Source organism: Schistocerca serialis, chromosome 3 (genome assembly GCF_023864345.2).
Source record: "Schistocerca serialis cubense isolate TAMUIC-IGC-003099 chromosome 3, iqSchSeri2.2, whole genome shotgun sequence".
Taxonomy (NCBI): Eukaryota; Metazoa; Arthropoda; class Insecta; order Orthoptera; family Acrididae; genus Schistocerca; species Schistocerca serialis.
Genome location: NC_064640.1, coordinates 533,266,931 through 533,286,542, shown reverse-complemented (window position 1 = coordinate 533,286,542; position 19,612 = coordinate 533,266,931). Strand labels below are relative to the sequence as shown.

The following is a 19,612-nucleotide window of genomic DNA, read 5'->3' as shown; positions in this document are numbered from 1 at the left end:
TGCCCATTCAGTGTTAATTGTCGAACACATAAATCATCAAAGTATATTAGACAGTGCTCCACATACTTCTAACACCTCGAGCATAGTGATTTATTTACGATCTGTCTCTATGCGTATGGGAGACACAGAGCATTCTTGCTGTCTTGGGGTAAAATTAGAGAGTGAGAGACCCTCCTCACAATGTCATTGACCAACCCGCCATGCTGCACCGTTACCGAATTAATCTGCAACCTTCCCAAAGAAGACCGCTATACTCCACGTCTCGTGAATGAATGGAGCTTTCCGAGTCCTCACCCATCCAAGTGCATGAGATTTGTCGAGGTGCGCCAATGTCGAGGAGCTTAGAACTCCGTATCGATGTATAGTAACAGATTTCCAAGTGTTGTGATGTAATAGCAGACGGTTAAGAAGAACAATAAACGACTGATTTTTATGCGTGACGGAGATCCAGAAGGCTGGAGTTCGACGCATTTCTACGTAGATGAACGAAGCTATCAACTCTAAAGTATTGTTCTAGAGTCTAGGATCGATACCTGGAAGGTATCGGCAAGAGAGAACATAAACACATTCACTCCTAAGGCTACAACATTCTGCACTTATAACGGGCTATAATGTTAGATCGTCTGATTTTTCAACCTATCAGTTGTATGGAATATAGCGCTATTAATATTCCAATGTAAGAAATATATTTCAAGTGCATGACATACATTCATCTTCCCAGTGCAGGCTGAATTCTTCTCCCACAAATCCCTAGGAGGAGGTGGTTGTCTGGTGACTTAGGTTAGTGGAGGTAGTCCAAGTGTCCTTTCTTTCTTAAGGTAGCAGAGGTACCCCAATTGACCTATCAACCCGCCAAACTTCAAAGTTGGCGCCAGTTCCTAGGATGAGGTTGCGGTTGGATGAGTTAGGTTAGTGGAGGTAGCGCAAGTGTCCTTCCTTTCACGGCATTTTTTTAGCTTAGTAGAGACGCTCGAATTAACCTTTCTTTACCACCAAAATTCAAACACTGGGCCAGTTCCTAGAAAAAGATGACAGTTGAATGACTTAGGTTAGTGGGTGTCGAGCAAGTGACATATTTTCCCTCGATTTTCTTAGATTAGTAGAGGTGTGATGCATTATCCTGTTGGAATTTGAACTTCCCTGGCAGTCGGTTGAGGATCTTTGTGGAGACTTTAACTATTTCCTTCCAAGTCCAGGTGGGCGTGGCATTTGCGAAAATCTGACAAAGTTTGAATTTTCCCCCTGGAAGTATGTCATTGCACTTTTTAAATTTCCCACCGCCGCCATCTTGGATTTAGGGTGGGAACCCTATCAGTGTGTCTGTAACGTCACAGGTCTAATGATACTTCTGTTATCACCTTACATCATGGCCGCCATCTTGGACGACAGCGCCTTTTGATAGTGGCGTTTGTGTACTAGGTCAGTTTGAGTCCGGGCCTCGTGGCAAACACACTGTTTCCCTCCATCTCGGATTACATCACAGATGAGAGCACCCTCTGGCCTCTGGTGTTAGCACTGTGTACTAAGTCAGTTGGAGTCCAGATCTCTTAGTGAACAGACTAGATGGCTGTGCTGCATGAAATTGTTTAAATAAAGACAGTTGCATGCAAAATAAAGACTTATGTCCAGCACTGGTTGAGTCCTTTTTCCATGAATCCCTAGGAGGACATGGCGGTTGGGTGACTGAGGTTAGTAGAGACTCGCAAATTAACCTATCTAAAATTCAAACTTGATGCCAGTTCCTAGGAAGACTTAACTTATGAGGTCATCAGTGCCCTAGAACTTACAACTACTTAAACCTAACTAACCTAAGGACATCACACACATCCATGCCCGAGGCAGGATTCGAACCTGCGACTGCAACGGTCGGGCGGTTCCAGACTGTAGTATCTAGAAGCGCTTGGCCACTCCGGCTCGCACCTCGCTTAAGTTTCAGGTTTCTAGAGAAATAATTCGCAGTCTATACCTTCGGAATTATATTGTACAAGCGATATTGCGATGTGCTTGATTTCGAGAAGTATCTCGAAAATTGTATGATATTCTGGTAAACCATTTGACTATGCATATATTCTTGTAATCCCAGAGTCTGGTGTGTTTACTACATCGAAACGGTATGTAGTGATATATAGCCAGGTTGGAGATCGGTTTCATGCTGAAATACTCAAGATGCTGTCGTCAGCGGCAGAGCAGTGTAATTGAGAAAGTGTCTTTCTGTACTTGACGATCTATAGACCCTTTTTACAGAGTTCAACTGTTAGTGGAATATGGCGATCTGTACAAACCAGTTTTGCCACTGAAAGTTTCGTCTGCAGAAACAAAGGTGGACAGTACATCCATACTGGCAGCATGAGTAATTTGGAAAGTAAATGCAGTAGTATCTAATCAAAACGCTCCATTCCTTCAGAAGATATCCTTTGTGCTGAATCATAGGAGCCTCTAAATAGTGGTGTGAATGTTTATCGTTACAGAGATGTTTGTTTAAAACATGCTGTCGCGATTTCCTAGAAGGGTAAAATGTGATGGACAGGATGCCTTGTCAGGACCATCAGGAAGAATGCATTCGGTGTTATTCTGGGGTATTTTTGTGAACAAGTCCTGTTAGGACAAGAAGTTCCATGCAGACAAGCTGAGACATCACGAAAGCTCCTGCAACAATAAAAGTGACTCTTAACTATTTCTGCAACACTTCACAATTTCGGAGAGGGAGACTTGGCCCTTATTTCCATAGACACACATTATAAATTCTGGATATCATGACAACATACAATTCGAAGGAAAAGGCCACCAATCTTTTTCTTTTCACTATCTTATTTATTCCGATAAATTCTATAACCTAAACCCACAAATTCTATAACCTACAACAATAACACATGAGAAATTCCGCCCAGTGGGCATGGCTTAACATTGATGATTCTCTACCTTATGGTCTCGTAATTATTTAACGCTACAGTGCACTTTCTGGATAGGATGGTGGATCTCTTGCTATATCTCACACTTCGACTCTCACAACCATCATCACGAAACTTTCCTCCAGACCGAGCGGTACAAAAGGAACATGCATACCCACTACTTCTGAAACTACCTTGCTACTCTCCCATGCAAACCACACATGCTTAAATTACATGACATACACCACACTGCAACATGAAATACAAGACAGGGAATAGTCACAACATTATCACTTTCAGCTTTCCCACTTCAATTAATATTTATCCCAGTTTCACACGACACTGCCCCACTTCGTAATTCCACTTTCCTACTATGAACTCTGGAGATATATGCACGTCTTCCTGTGCAATGCAAGCCAAGTGGCGTTGCTGGATAGACGGCCGACTCACCTTGCTTCTCTGTCAGAGTTTGAATCTAGCGTCACACAGAATCGTATCATGCAAAGTAATATTAAGAACATATTCATCACACACGCGAGTCCTCAACTCTTACCATGGACGAGTACTTCACTTTATCCTTTGTCTCATACACAGATTGAGACTCACACAGTACTCACCACGTGGAAGTACTCGTCTCTAATTTCAAGTCCTGCACACACCATTTCTTAAATATTTCAACTTATGGTACACACGCTACTTCTTAAATATTTCAACTTATTGTACACACGCTAGTAATTCAGCTTAACTTAAGCACACGGAAGTATTTCAACTTATTGCTACAGTGGTTTCATTGTGACCGTTGGTCACTTCCGAAGATTACTACGATCCCATTAATATTACCTACCTGACATTTAATTCTCCCCACAAAAGTTCCTGAAATAGAGAAATTATTGTTTCAAACTACTCTTAAATATTCCACATGCATACCATGTCTCCACTCTTTTGTCTTTACGGAGCACAACTAAGACAGGTCTTAACAGCACAAGATCCAGTGGCAGAGTGCTGAAACATGGCCGTTCTTCAGGTCCTCTCGCACCTCTGTCGAAGTGGGGGAGCACCTTGCTACCGTATTGGTCAGCCACATTTCAGGCGCTCAAAGCTCAGGTAAATTTCATCTCTTTGGTCCCACCAAAGGTGGCCAAAGGATAGTCTCAAAGATGATCATATATTCACATTCACTATCTGCGGTTAGCAGACGGCCATACATTCATTCATTTCACAGATCTCACCAAACTGGATGTAGGGATTTATTTTGTGGGAGTGCACATGTGATCAATTAAATAAATAAATTTTCATTCTTTCCCACACTTGTATCCGGCTTCGCAGTATTAATTGAAACTGAGTTAGTTTTACAAAAAAAAAGTGTTGTTCTGACAAAAATAATGAAGTATGTTTTACCTATTTTCAATGTCGGGTGATACTGTACCCTTTCACCCTCACCAACCGAAAACGTCTGGCCAATGGTGGCTGAGCAACTGGCTCATAACAATACGCCAGTCACTACTCTTGATGAACTGTGGTATCGTGTTGAAGCTGCATGGGCAGCTGTACCTGTACTCGCCATCCAAGCTCTGTTTGTCTCAATGCCCATGAGTAACAGGGCCATTGTTATGGCCATAGGTGGTTGTTATGGGTACTGATTTCTCGGGATCTATGCACCCAACTTGCGTGAAAATGTAATCACATGTCAGTTCTAGTATAATATATTTGTCCAATAAATGCCAGTTTATCATCTGCATTTCTTCTTGGTGTAGCAATGTTAATGGCCAGTAGTGTATAAAGCGCCAATGGCCTTGCCGCAGTGGTAACATCGGTTCCCGTCCGATCACCGAAGTTAAGCGCTGTCGGGCTGGGCTAGCACTGGATGGGTGACCATCCGGTCTGCCGAGCGCTGTTGGCAAGCGGCGTGCATTCAGCTCTTGTGAGGCAAACTGAGGAGCTACTTGATTAAGAAGTAGCGGATCCGGTCTCAGAAACTGATATTCGGCCGGGAGAGCAGTGTGCTGACCACTTGCCCCTCCATATCCGCATCCAGTGACGCCTGTAGGCTGAGGATGACACGGTGACCGGTTCGTACCGTTGGGCCTTCATGACCTGTTTCGGAGGAGTTTAGTTTTTTTAGTGTATAAAGCGTGCGAGAAACTTTTGTATACATCCGAAGGCTAAATAGCAGGAGTGAAATGGTTAATTTGCGAGAGTTTCTCTGAATGATGGAAAATTGTTTTCACATTTAAACAATTGCTCACAATTTCGGCCTTCTCGACTCATGCAGCACCACCATTACTGGTCTAGCCAGTACCTACGAGCGCACCGGTGCTTTTATTAGTCAATATCGGTGTGGGTAGTGCACGACCTAATTTGTTGCCCTCATTCATTAAGATAGCATAGGGGTCGGTCATACAGCGTCGCTTTAAGGCCCATGCATTTAATACAGAACTGATCCTCATACTCTTTTTAGTAAGTAGATACGGCAGCAAATAATACGTATAAATAAGTGAAATGACTAGGTAAACACCGTCGGATTAATGATAATGACGAAAACTGATATCATGTCTATCCAGGAAATCTTGAGCTTTCTGTAATAGCACCACATGTCGAAGACTTGTTTTGTGTTTTTAACTCCTCCGAGTGTCCGTGTTTCACTTCCATATGGCAGGCACACTCGAAACAAATGTCTTTATGAGGCCTTTTCTTAGATGTTTTTCTATGCTGGTAGAAGTGCAAAGGTTTCATCTTTTATCGAAAGTAGCTTTTGCCCCGTGGATTCGGCTTGCAGTGTCCTTCCTCGATCTTCCGTTTGATGTAGCTTTACTCCCTACGTCTGCCCACTTTTATTAGCCGCTCTGCGGCGGACTTTTAACTTTCCTAGCACCCTACCTTCGGTGTTGGGCGACAATGCCTCAACAGTAGCTTTAGTTTTACGTTTTATTCGTGAGGGTGGGTTTTATCATTTGATACAAGTTTTAGTGCATGTCCTTTGTCGCTCTGTGTCCTCCACCCTTGTGTGTGTCCTCACTGTTAAGTGAGCATTGCGAAACGATCTTTTGTCTGTTCAGCAATAAGATTTTTTTAAATTTTTATTAATTTTCGTATCATTGGAAGAGATGCGGCTGGTTTCCAACTGTGCTAGCATCGCTTCTGATTTTTCTGCATCTTCACTTAACCTGAGAGATCTTCAGCAAATCTCAGCACGTCTGTTTATTACCATGAATTATAATTCCTCCTATGGCTGCTAGTTTCTCCTTAACGTAAGCTATTGCCGACTGAATGTATCCATTGACCAAGACAGGTGTGAGCAGCCCTGCCATACACCCTTCTTAAATAGTAGCCGTTCAACGCTAAAGTTCATTATTTTTACTAACCGCTGCAAAAATGAAATACTTCCATTATATGCGAGTATAAATATCAGCTACAGCTAATAATTACAGTTCACAGCTGCCTCAAGTCCCACAGACAACACTTAAGTTTGTAAAACCATGCTGAATCAATCACCAAAAACACACTCAAATTATCTAAGTCCAGTGAAAAGTCGAAGTACTTAACTCGCGCATACAAAATCATTCCAAATCCAACGAAAAGTTTTAGTATATGCCCCCATTCAACTGCTTAGCCATACAGCCCTCTCGGCAAAAGCACAATCAACACTGTCCAGCAAAAGACCGAAGACCATAGAACAAGAACAAAGACCATGCATGCCCTAAAGATCGCCCTAAATACTTTTTGTGTCGTCACATTACTGAATCCATATTTCTTGTGGTGAAAATTTTTCGTGGCAGCTAAATAAAAGCTGCAGTAGTTTACAATAAAAACCCCTTTTGCATGCCGCATGTAACTTCTATATTTCTTACTGTTTTAATTACTCGGTTTTCGTCACTGTCACACATTTTGTTATAGATTTAAAAAGAGCCCAAGGAACTTTTTTATAATAAAATGGAAAACTGCTTATGGTAAAATGTCTAATTCTTTATCTGAAAAAGGGGACTGATGAACTCAGAAGTTAAGTCCCATAGTGCTCAGAGTCATTTGAACCATTTGAACCCTATCTGAAAACCATGTATCTATTCCTCATATGGCAAAGTGGTTGAAAGCCTCCTTTCTTTGTATAGTCACCGTGGTTTTGTAACATGTCAGTTGCCATTTCTTTGTCTTGGGTGTCATCTGTTTTTGGCAGTGTTGCTAGCTTTCTCAGATTTTATTTTCACTTTTTTTTTCTCAAATTATGTGTGTTGATATAAGTTGGTTTGTGTGTGTGTCCATATTTTTTTATAGCCCCTACTTAGGAGAGTAATGAGATTTGTGATTATCTATTGGGATATTTGTCTGCTACACAGAGTGTCCCAGCAGGAATGTTCAGTCTTAAGGGACATGGCACAAACGCTCATTTGAAGTAGAAACTTCACATGGGCATGTGAGCAGCAAATAATCAGGAAAAGCGAAAAACTGATATATCCTAAACTATTCTATGAAACACAATGCTGTTTTCACAGTTAATTCCGAGTTGAGATACTGAAATTGATCCCACTTTGCAACAGATCAAAATTTGATTAGGATGGCTCTAAAATCAATTTATGTTTTGGAAAATACACATTTTGATCAGTCACCTAGGATATTACATATTTTGATGGGTTTTCACTATTAAATCTTCATTAATTTACGAACCTTAATACCTGAAAATAATTATTAACTTACAGTAATTTTCAATTGCTTAACATTAATTATAGAACTTATAACAATGTAATATTAATATTTACTTGAAATATCACTACAAAGCCTTAAATTACATAAAAACTGTTCAATAGAATAATTTGTTACAGGCAGTTTGGTTAAATTTTGTTCGTTGCTGGTTCTTCTTGTAAAGAATCACATTCGTTATCTTCTGAAGTGTAGTTGCTGCAGTCTGGGAAAAAAATTTAGTTGTTCTTCATCTTTCAGTTTTGTGCCGAACCTTAAAGTGAGCACTTTCTTCACATCATCCCCTTTCTTTAACTTTATCATACCTGACAAAGCTAGTATAGGTCTTTCAGTAGCAGAGAACGTCTTATGTCCACGTTTTGCCAATGTTGTGAATAATTTAGAAGGGCCATCGAAGTAATAATGAATTTCTGTTTTAAATTTTATATCCTGATCACCGACATGGTTCAGTTTTGACTTTTCAAAATTATTATTTTTACTCCACTGATACCATCCATCTTTTTCCATTCCTTTGAGAGTTCATCAAAGTTCTTAAGCTCCCAGTCTTTTCCAGGTACCCATGTTTCCCCGGTTTCCCCAACTTCGTTGTAGATCTGTACATACTTCTCTGTATTCAAAATAACTGGAATTTGACGCATTATTCTCTCAACTCGTCCAAAGACCCTGTCTGCAGGTAGAAAAGAATGTCTTCGATCTGGAAAATATAAATACACATCACTTATATAAAAATGGAGAACTTATCAGTAGCCAGAATGCAATAGCATGAATCAGATGTCGATTTTTATTCTGGCCACCACACCCATCACCAAAGAGTCTGAGAGATATTGTAGTCTGGTCAAAGGATGTTTTAGAAAGAAAATCTGTGATGGCTGATACAATTTCTTGTGGCCCACTTCCAGCTTGAGCTTTATTCCATACATAGAAAACAGGGTGTGTGGTTTCTATATTTGTTACACATAAGCTAGAAAATGCAATTTGTCGGGCATAATATGCCTCTTCAATAATCAGTTTTGGCAGAGGCTGGACTTACTGCAAGTAAAATGCAAAGGTATTACTTCGATGTGTCGACTGCTTCATTAATTTATGAAAAGCTCGAGATTTCAGCCTATGAGCATGAAGTTCAGTCATTAACTTCTTGTGATTTGTATCTACAGCACTTTGAATTTCATGCCGCATACTAAGATATTAACTGCGTCCATCATCAGCAGGGGACGCAAAACCCAAATTGAATTTGAAGTTGAAAATTCTGGTGAAGAATAATCTTTTAACCTTGAGATCAGTTGCTGCTGACTTGTATAATTTTAAAATATTGTGTATATTTAATTCACACGACAGATACAGTCTTTGGCTCTTGTTCCTATTGTAATGACTTACAGAGGCTTTTAATTTTGATAAGAATTCTACCACATGCTTTCTTTTAGTTTCATACTTTGCGATCTTATGATCACAGCCTCTTTTATCTGTTAGTCCTCTCCCAGATGCAATTCCTTTCGCAATGGTATTTAATCTTGTTTGTCCAATAACAAAGAGTTTCTGAAAAATGCAGCACGTACTGGAATTTTCTCACCCTCTTATATCACGTGTAGTTTACAAAAACCCATGTTAGCATGCGATAGTTACCTACTTAACTTCGTGAAATAATGATGTTCTTTGTTTAGATCTGCACGTTGGAACATTAACTGCAAGTGTTTCAGAGTCTGTTGGATCATCTCCTGTTTAGTATCGGTAGAAGCATATACTTCACTAAGAAGAAATGAAAAATAGTGCGAATCTGTATTAAATCCTCAAATTACTTGATATTTCGCTGTGACAGATGTTGGTTTTTACTTTGGCACTTTCTCCGCACATGCGCCGACGTTTTGGACTGCTTACGTCCAGATGATACGATATTTTTTCATCATCGTGTTTTTCATTCCGTGTAGAAAACACATTGCTTTTGGTTCTACGTAGAACTTTTACTGGGGTAGAGCAGCAATTAAAACGACTTTCTCTATGTTGGCAGAGAGGATCAAAATTCATTAAATAAGGATCTTTATCACGATATCTAGGACAAAAAGAATAAGAAAGTGCTATTTCTTGTGGCATTATTTACGATGAATGTTACGGAAACAAATTCTATTTTTGTAATAAGAAGGTATAAACAGATTTACCGGCTTTCTTCATTCTTTTTCTTGTTTCACGATCTTTACGCTCCTTCCCCATAGTCACAGTTTCCTCTTCTAAATCCGTTGGACACAAAACACAACATAATACTGCTGCTGTGCAATGCTAACAGTAACGATTTTGCTAAAACGATGTCAAACAATACCAGAAGGCAACAAAGCTTTGAACAGCCGCAAGCATTGACAAAAGTTAACATCGACAGTACTGCCAAAGCAGATGAAACAAAAGCAAACTGAAACGAAAATGGTGGACATTATACGTTCTGATTCATTCAGTCATGTAGACAATATACATTCGTTTTAGCCGGCCGCTGTGGCCGAGCGGTTCTATGTGCTTCAGTCTGGAACCGCGCTGCTGCTACGGTTGCAGGTTCGAATCCTGCCTCGGTCAGCAGGATGTCTTTAGGTTAGTTAAGGTTTAATTAGTTGTAACTCTAGGGGACTGCTGGCCTCCGATGTTAAGTCCCATAGCGCTTAGAGCCATTTGATTTTCTTAACCGCTCGTTTTCAAGATACTTTTCCGGTGTTACAATATACAGACAGACGCATCTGATTGGTGTATCATGCAGAGTACATAAAATACCACTCGAAACTACATGAAACTCAATTTTGTCCACAGGTGGACAATATACGTTTTGATTGGTTGCTCCTCATATGCCCTAGTCTGAATAGTTTTCAAGATAGAAATCATTTACTGTAGATTTGTTTCTGGGCTACTGGTGCGCATGGATGTGTCTTAATCACCCAACCTCTTTGACGTTTTGTTGTAGTCCAGTCTACCTCACTGCTCTCAGCCCCTTTGCTCAGGATATCTTTCTGGCGTTAAACTATCCTGCTTAATGCGCAGTTGTCTATCGTGTGTTGTAAGTGAAGTAGTGCGACGTAGCTGCCCGCATTAGGGAACGTCTAGAAGCACTCAGACAAACAATGCAAGATGATCTTCCAAAGGTGCACGAAAGCACTGAAATTTACACTGGGAGATTCTAACACTTATTATGAATCATGCAACACGTGTAATGTGATTTTGACGTTCATGTTTAGAGATGAATATGTTAAAAATACGTAATTTTCAATTGATAGTTTGTAGAACGCAGGTTGTTATGTTTACTGCTTGTTGTATATGAGTCCATATGTAAACTTGATGATACAGTGAATAATACAGAAAACAAATAATAATCTATATTACACAAGCTGTCTTCTGCTTCAAATGGTCGTTCCTGTCACGTCCCTGAACACTGACCAAAATGGTTCAAATGGCTCTGAGCACTATGGGACTTAACATCTGAGGTCATCAGTCCCCTAGAACTTAGAACTACTTAAACCTAACTAGCCTAAGGACATCACACACAGCCATATCTGGGGCAGGATTCGAACCTGCGACCGTAGCGGTCGCGCGTTTCCAGAGTGAAGTGCCTAGAACCGCTCGGCCACCTCGGCCGGCGAACACTGACCATTCCTACATCTACATCTACATCTATATTTATTCTCCGCAAGCCACCCAACGGTGTGTGGCGGAGGGCACTGTCATTACCTCCCTTTCCTGTTCCAGTCGCGTATGGTTCGCAGGAAGAACGACTGTCTGAAAGCCTCCGTGCGCGCTCGAATCCCTCTAATTTTACATTTGTGATCTCCTCGGGAGGTATAAGTAGGGGGAAGCAATATATTCGATACCTCATCCAGAAACGCACCCTCTCGAAACCTGGCGAGCAAGCTACACCGCGATGCAGAGCGCCTCTCTTGCAGAGTCTGCCAATTGAGTTTGTTAAACATCTCCGTAACGCTATCACGGTTACCAAATAACCCTGTGACGAAACGCGCCGCTCTTCTTTGGATCTTCTCTATCTCCTCCGTCAACCCGATCTGGTACGGATCCCACACTGATGAACAATACTCAAGTATAGGTCGAACGAGTGTTTTGTAAGCCACCTCCTTTGTTGATGGACTACATTTTTTAAGGACTCTCCCAATGAATGTCAATCTGGTACCTGCCTTACCAACAATTAATTTTGTATGATCATTCCACTTCAAATCGTTCGGCACGCATACTCCCAGATATTTTACAGAAGTTACTGCTACCAGTGTTTGTTCCGCTATCATATACTCATACAATAAAGGATCCTTCTTTCTATGTATTCGCAATACATTACATTTGTCTATGTTAAGGGTCAGTTGCCACTCCCTGCACCAAGTGCCTATCCGCTGCCGATCTTCCTGCATTTCGCTACAATTTTCTAATGCTGCAACTTCTCTGTATACTACAGCATCATCCGCGAAAAGCCGCATGGGACTTCCAACACTATCTACTAGGTCATTTGTATATATTGTGAAAAGCAATGGTCCCATAACACTCCCCTGTGGCACGCCAGAGGTTACTTTAACGTCTGTAGACGTCTCTCCATTGACAACAATGTATAATCAGTTAGTGTAAGCAATGTGTTTAGTTACATCCACTTTGTCAAGTAGTAGCTCCTTTTTTTCCTTTGTTTTGTATATATGATAATTTTCTTGTAAGGTCAGCAAGTGTCTTTCATTATTTATTTTGACTATTTTCGTGTCTTTCTCTCACGCAGTTGGTTTGTGGTCCATTTCTCTTAAATGTTATGCAAAAGTTGTGTGGCTTGCCGCTGCTGAAAAGCTCCGTGTTCAACAATGTGCACTGACTGATGTGCAAGGGAAGACCTGTGCCTGCACCAGCATTGTACTCTGTCGTCAGATCTGCTTTAAAGGGCGGGGAAGCCTCCAAACTCCATGTTGCGTGATGAGTCGTGGACGTACAATGACTTGCCTCGTGCTCGAGGTTCCACTGTCCTTCAACCACCTTCCGTAGATCCTCACAACAGTGGGACATGAACAGCTCCTTCCTTTCCAAGATGCTCATTGCCACGTGCCTAGGCATAAAAACCGCCTCTTCTCAATGCCGCTTATAGCAGTGGTTTTACCATTTCCGGTCAGTGTCGTCGCAACAATGATACTTCATTCGTCTCATCTTCGCTTGTAAAAAGTGTCAGGGGACCCTAACACCACCAGTCAGCATTCGCTGGGGGGGGGGGGGGGGGGAGGGGGGCAGTCGTTGAAAATAGTTTAGCTCAATAGTGTAGATATTGTGGGCAGCGCTACATTTTATGAATTATACGCAGGGAAAAATGTGTTTCTGTGTAACTATTGTAATGCCTTGCCAAGTACCAGCATTTATGTAGATTCATATTCCGCGTTTCGTTTAGCTTGTACTGGGTGAGCATCTTCGATGGCATAAATGCATGTAGTATCGCCTGACAACTGACAACTTTTAATAACAAATTTACAGTAATTGCTCTACGACAGATGCGCTGCCACTCTACATCAGAAATATAGAACGCGTCTTAAGTTCGAACATTCTGAAGATAATCTTCTCTAAAGATAAAAACCGCCTCCCGAATTACCTCTATAATGTTGACTGATGACTCGACCCTCTACAGGGATTCAGTCAGAGAGGATAGGTTCTTATGTAGTCGAGTAAAAATTAATATCGCCCAACGTCCAACTAGAATAAGGCATGGTTTGCGTGAAACACGGCTTGTCCATTTCCGTACATCCTGTAATTAAACGCATATGAAAGCAACATGCATCGAAATTTGCGAGGCGTATTTGACGTAGTTCTTTATCATGGACCGATAACAAGTACTCGTATTTTATTTAACATATGGGTACATCATAGCATTTTTTAACTTCGTCTTCGATAATCAGTTGCCAACAAAAGAAAAATTAATTTACAGTACGTCATATGGATACTCAAATAATGGTCAACCTGCACACTCTATCACATTTTATTGTTCAATATGAGCAGTACATATATACTAATCGGATGTTTTATTGAAATACATCGTGGTCACAGGCTGAAAATAAATCCAGAAACGGTAGTATAACACCACCTACCACGACATTCAACTTCATTGATACGGAAATTCCTTCGAAAAACAGATGGGACACTTAACATGTTGTCTTTTTGTTAACTACTTACACCTACTGGCTATGTGCACGCGTTCAGTTCCAGGGCTCTTGTGGAATCAAATCATGGCCCACTGCTGTGTAGGCGGAAATAAAGAGGGCGGCTCTTGTGAGCACACCCACATAGTTGCTACTCAGAGACGCAAAGGGCGCTGGCCACTCATTCTACTTTTTTTCTGTCATGCTCGTTAAACTAACTAAACTGGTGAGAACTTTGTACCAAGTTTCGTGTCATTGCCTAACATAAACTAGACTGGACACTGCTGCAAGCATCATAGCGCGTGAAGACTACGAATGACTCAAGTCCATGGACGAAAACAAAGTAGAGAGCGAAAGTTTCAACTATAACGAACGACAGATCAAATCAGCGACAACAGATGGGCGCTGATAACCACGCTTTTTAGCGCCCGTAAACCTCAAACACACACAGCAACAACAGAGGTCAAACGGCTATCACAATGTGATATGTTTGATGCGACACCTGACGTCGCAGCAGCCGAAAGTGGAAATACACTATGTGATGAAAAGTATCCGGACACCTGGCTGAAAATGACTTACAAGTTCGTGGCGCTCTCCATCGGTAATGCTGCAATTCAGTATGGTGTTGGCCCACCCTTAGCCTTGATGACAGCTTCAACTCTCGCTGGCATACGTTCAATTAGGTGCTGGAAGGTTTCGTGGGGAATGGCAGCCCATTCTTCACGAAGTGCTCCACTGAGGAGAGGTATCGGTGTCGGTCGGTGAGGCCTGGCACGAAGAAGGCGTTCCAAAACATCCCAGAGTTGTTCTATAGGATTCAGGTCCGGACTCTGTCCAGGCCAGTCCATTAAAGGGATGTTATTGTTGTGTAGCCACTCCGGCACAGGCCGTGCATTATGAACAGCTGCTCGATCGTGTTGAAAGATCCAATCGCCATCCCCAGATTGCTTTTCAACAGTCTGAAGCAAGAAGGTGCTTGCAACATCAATGTGGGTCTGTGCTGTGATAGAGACACGCAAAACAACAAGGGGTGCAAGCCCCCTCAATGAAAAACACGACCACATCAGAACACCACCGCCTCCGAATTTTACTGTTAGCACTACACACGCGGGCATATGACGTTCACCGGGCATTCGCCATACCCATACCCTGCCATCGGATCGTCACATTGTATACCGTGATTTCTCACTCCACACAACACTTTTCCATTGCTCAATCGTCCAATGTTTACGTTCCTTACACAAAGCGAGGCGTTGTTTGGCAATTACCGGCATAATGTGTGGCTTATGAGCAGCCGCTCGACCATGAAATCCAAGTTTTCTCACCTCTCGCCTAACTGTCATAGTACTTGCAGTGGATCCTGATACAGTTTGGAATTCCTGTGTTATGTTAACATCGGCGAATCAACTCAAGAATTCCGCATCATGAGGGGTGTCAAGCAAGGCGATCCCATCTCCCCAAAACTGTTCTCTGCTGCATTGGAAATGGCTATGTCAAAGCTGAGCTGGTAAGGTAAGGGGATTAGAATTAATGGAAGAAGGCTTACCAACTTGAGATTCACGTTTCCACATCACTATCACATACGAAACAGTGGACCTAGGGATGTTTAGGAGTGTCGAAATTTCGCATACAGATATATGCCACAAGAGACACCCAATCACCTGACCATGTTCGAAGACCGTGAATTCCGCGGAGCGCCCCATTCTGCTCTCTTACAATGTCTAATGACTACTGAAGTCGCTAATATGGAGTACCTGGTAGTAGGAGGCACCACACGGCGCCTAATATGAAAAACGTATGTTTTTGGGGGTGCCCAGATACTTTTAATCACATAGTGTATGTGGAACTTCGCCGCCACTCACTGAGTTTGTCTCCATTTCGGTAAAGTGATGGGTTATTAGACTATTATTAGTGAGCAGTATAGCAGTGGGAGATCGGGGAGAGACTATGTCACCGATAACATTATAGATATCGTCATCGGATTTCCCCACCCCTTCTCCATCCATACCTCTAAAAAAATGGTGGGAAGTTCAAAAAGGGGCGAAAAATTAAAATTTTGGCGGTGGATTTCCCCTACTCCTATGACGTCATATAAAGGCACATTTGCATGCCGTGCGTGAGTTTCCTCGGAAACGCGAAATCTTAATTAAATAATTAATCTGTGACAAATAAATAAAGCCTATGGCACAGAACTGCAGCGCTGTGTCGCTGATAAAACAAAAACACAATTACGATACTCTTATGTTTCTTTAAGAAGGAGAGGTCTTGGACAAGTGGTGCGGGAAGCACGTATATTTCATTGAGTGGCACACCGCCATATTTGATGTTATATAAGAACACTGCGAGTTGCAATCTTACTAGGCACTCGATTCTGTAAAGAATTTATATTTATGAAAGTAAGTAGAATTATTTAACTGTAGGCTTATTCGTTGAATATATCTGATTTAACTAACTGTGTAAACTTTCTATGTTTAGTAGACAGTCACCTCTGTACGACGTATTGACATGGCTGGCAAATTATTCTAATATTGAGATTTAGATTTGAGTCTGCAATTACCGCAGCAGTCTTTGGAAACGATTTAGATACGAAGTCCGATTATTTGAGTCTTATTTCACGGTCAACTACGAATAACATTACATTTACGAAAAAGCAATTGTCAAGCGTCTGATACCGAATAATTAAACATCCACGTTCCAGATAAGCAAATATTAATTACAACCAATCACCATCATGAATAATTAATAATTAATATTTTATTTTATTTTATTTATTTTATATTGGCGACCGTGACAGGACGTTGTTCAGCTTAGTGAGTGATTTTTGCTGGGTTGATGAGTACCTTACTATTCTTACTTTAAAACTGAATTTAGTTGCTCATTCATTTGCCTATTGTGATGCACTGTTTGTAATGTCACGAAAAATTACTGGTAAACTGTACATAGAATAAAAGTAGGCTTCTGTACGATACGTTGTAACATGGACAGCAGCCACTAACAATAATCCCATATTCAGTTTACATTTTTAAATTAACAAACAGCCATTGTTGCTACAAGCGATTCATGCTCAACTGCATTTTATTTTAAAACCATTGTCAAACATTATTTTCTTGAAACATATATCACGTGTGGCATGGTCATAACTAGAAAACAATACGCAAAGATGGAACAGCAAAGACATACTAGTCAGACGCAATCCGACTCGGACGAGACACAAATGTTAGAAAATGACTTTACGACAGCAACCGGTAGTGACGATTCATCAAATATTGACGCAAGTGTTAACGGAAATTTTGACACTAGGCCGTCCACCACAAAAATTTCAAAGTCTCAGTCAGAGCCCATGTTAATACATGACGTCACGTCTAATGACGCGGCAGAGGCAGAGACCTTGCAAACAGTAAACATTGCCAACATGTTACAAATGCTAATGAAACAAAACGCAGAAAATATGGCAACCTTAAGGATGCAGAACGCGGAAAACATGGCAACCTTAAGGATGCAGACCGCGGAAAACATGGCAACCTTAAAGACACAAAATGAACAGTTAAAGACACAAAATGACGAAATTAAATCTGATCTCATAGCAATCAAGACAGGTAGTGACACTTTGTGTAAACGTGTGGAACTTATAGACGCCACACTGACCAAACAGATGACTGAACTCAGTACGAAATTTTCCAAGCTTAATACGATACAAGAAAAGACTACAAATGACGTAGCATTTTTACAGACACAATTAAAAAACCTTAATGTCACGTGTGAAGCTCTTACTGAACAAATTCAAACATATCCTTCAGTACACGACAACCTTGAAAAACGAATTACAGACGTGCAGAATAAATTTGACGATGTTGAACAACACCTGACTGACATCTTACAATCTGATGCCACAGCTCATTTTCGAAATATTAATAAAGAATTTCATGATTGGGTAGAGAACAAAGACAAACATTTTGATAGATGCATACGTGAAAATTTACCAACAATTGTGCACGACTCCGTAGCGGAATACATCACTAATAACAAACAGCTGATTAGTGACGCAGTACAATCCGCCACTGCACCCATGAGACAATTCACCGATCAACCACAGTCTGAATGTAACGAAAATATCAGTCAAAATGTACAGTTCAGAAACCAATATACATTCGAGTATGACGCACACATACCGCACACGACAAACACACAAGAACAAAACACACCACGACTACAACACATACCACGACGTGCAACTACAAACGCAAACTATTATCATGGTAAACCACAGCAACATTATCGTAATTACTCGCCAGCTGAACATTGCAGTAATTACAGTGGAACAAATCCATAGCATAATGCAAAGGAAGAAGAAAGCTTAATAAAACACAGGCAATTTCAGGCTTTTATCCCAGAAAAACGAACCATTCATCCGGTGATTTTTCTTAAATCTTTTAGTAACGCATTTCCACTTGGAGTGACCGGAAAAAGATTTCATATATTGTCGGTTACATCCAAGGCGATGCAGCTGTCTGGGCATACAGTCAAGCTGACGTATGTACCACGTACAGTGAGTTTGAGCGTGCCTTTCTGAACAAATTCTGGTCGCAATCCGTCCAGGAGCGACTCAGAAGACAAATTTTAGAACCTGAAACTTTTAACAGTAAAAATGGTAACTTACGCAGATATTTCGAAAAATACTTGAACATGGGACATGGGAACCAGTCGCAACGCGTGATATACTCCGTGCGTTGAAGGCCAAATTGCCTTTGAGCATTAAAGAAAAACTCTTACATATTCCGGATGACGATCCAGAGTATTTTTTAACAGCTTTAGATTCGGTTGACATGTTACTAGAAGATCAGCGCTTCGCGCGGCAAAACAGCAGCCACAATGTTTATACTAGTGGTATGCAAAACATGCAGGCTTGCCAACTCAATTCTGGCGCTCCCACAGTTGGATACGCGGTACAGCAAAAACAGCAAACTCACATGCCGTCTCAATACGGAAATCAAAATCAACACGCGTATTCCAATACAAACAACAGTAATAACACTCCATGCGGCAATCCATACAAAAGGCACCGCGGTAATAACAACAACGGTAACAAAGGATACAAATGTAACAACAAAAACACAAACAGAAATAGAAATAATAATAACTACGAGCCAAGACAGCATCAAGGCTGGACTCGTAGCGATCAATACTTTCATTCAAACACTGCTTTACCACAGCAGCCACCAGGACAAAATTGGAGCATACCTTACGACCGACAGGTAAGTTATAATGCGCAACAGCAACAACAACCGCAAAAGTTTGGAGATCACAACAGGCAATATCCGAATGTGAATATAATAGAAATGACACCTGATACACAACCTCAATCTGTGTCAGTACTTAATACAAATGCTAATCCAACAAACTAGAAACAGTCACTTCTATGCCCCGGGTCGTGGCTGAAGAATACTTGGGGGGCGACTTCAATGTTAATCAGTTATTTGACACCACAATTGAACAACTAAATATTGATATGCCTAATAATTCGAAACAAAAACTACCTGTTTTATTTATAAGATAAAACCACAATGACAATATATCAGATGAACTTTTGCAAGACAGTACACAATGTCGTTCAAACACAAATGAAATTGTTTTAGCATCTACTACTGGTGTAGTAGGTGGGATTCCAACTACTATTATCTTAGATACAGGTGCAACTGTGAGCGTTTTGTCTTTTAATTTCTATAGAAAGATGTGTGAATTGGAGCCTGTGCCTGAGTTTCCCGCCCAAAACTGTAAAATAACTACTGCTCTAGGTAATAAGTCATGTAGGGCTACGAAGCAAGTTTTTGTAAACATTAAAATAGGTAATGGAACCGTACAATGGCCATTCCTGGTCGTACAAAACCTTGTGACAAATTGCATATTAGG

The 19,612-nt window shown here is 41.0% G+C and overlaps 1 pseudogene; it reads left to right on the top strand.

The window, feature by feature from the left end:
* Nucleotides 1-4,671: 4,671 nt before the first annotated feature.
* LOC126471941 (5S ribosomal RNA) lies at nt 4,672-4,788 on the top strand (annotated as a pseudogene).
* The last annotated feature ends 14,824 nt before the right edge of the window (nt 4,789-19,612 follow it).